Raw genomic sequence first — 1,386 nt, 5'->3', positions numbered from 1 at the left:
ATATATGTGTGTGTGTGTGTGTGTGTTGTGTGTGTGTGTGTGTGTGTGTGCGTGCGTTTGAGTGTGTGTGTGTGTTTGCGTGTGTGTGTGTATGTATGTATGTATGTATGTGTGCATGCATACATGTATGCGTGTATGTATGCAAGTAGGTATGTACGTATGTATGTATGTATGTATGTATGTATGTATGTATGTATATATGCATGTATGAATGAGTGTATGTGTGAATGTATGTATGTGTGTATGATGTGTGTATGAATGCATGTATAAATGCATGAATAAATATATGAATGTGTGCAGAATGCATGTAGAATGTATGTAGAATGTATGTAGAATGTATGTAGAATCCATGTACAAATATAGAATCCATGTATGTATGTATGTATATATGTATGGGCCAGTGTTCTTGTGTGCTTGTCTGCCTGTGTATGTGTGTGTGTGTCACACATTCGATCGCACAAACAAACCTGTAGGGAGACGCCCATTACTGGTATTGGCCGCAATGTATCGGTCCATATTATCGATTGTGAAGTTAGCTTGGTTTACTTCTTCATTCTCCTGTCCTTGCTCTGCACTGTCTGCCTGTGGTGCATTCTGTGATGCCGGTGCAACATCGAACATGTTCAGATTCAGCTGCTCCTCATCGCTGCTTGCCTGTGCTGCCACACTATCTGATGGTTAAATATATATATATATATAGGTGTGGAAGTCTTAAATGTTGCCTCAACATGATTTCCAGAGGCTGATAATGAACCCTGGAGAGGCTGTACTGGAGGAAGCATACACTTTAGCCTGAAGAGACTGTACTGGAGGAAGCATACACAGTAGCCTGAAGACGCTGTACTGGAGAAGCATACACAGTAGCCTGAAGACGCTGTACTGGAGAAGCATACTCAGTAGCCTGAAGAGGCTGTACTGGAGAAACATGCACAGTAGCCTGAAGAGGCTGTACTGGAGAAGCATACTCAGTATGGGTTGACTCTTCGTGGATTTAACTTCACAGCACAGAAGTAACATCTTCCAATAGATGAGAATTTATAAATATGCGTGCAAGGGTTTTTAAACAACAAGTATTGCTTTTGTGTCCCAACAGATGCGTGAAACATCTTTATGATACAACAGGTCCTGCCTGTGTTGCCACGGTGTGATAGGTGAATGTTCACAAATATGCGTGTACATTTTCCATGATGCAAACAAGATTTGATTCAGTCTTCAGACTGTCCGATAGGTGGATATTGATATGTACGCGTGCAAAAAAAATCAGGGACAACTGGTTCTGCCTGTTGTCACAGGGTGTGATGGGTGAATATATATATATATATGTATATATATATGTGTGTGTGTGTGTGTGTGTGTGTGTGTGTGTGTGTGTGTGTGTGTGTGTGT

The sequence above is a fragment of the Sphaeroforma arctica genome (genome assembly GCF_001186125.1).
Source record: "Sphaeroforma arctica JP610 unplaced genomic scaffold supercont1.2489, whole genome shotgun sequence".
In the NCBI taxonomy this organism is placed as follows: domain Eukaryota; class Ichthyosporea; order Ichthyophonida; genus Sphaeroforma; species Sphaeroforma arctica.
The sequence above is the reverse complement of the archived record's forward strand: the minus strand, read 5'-3'. Positions refer to the sequence as shown.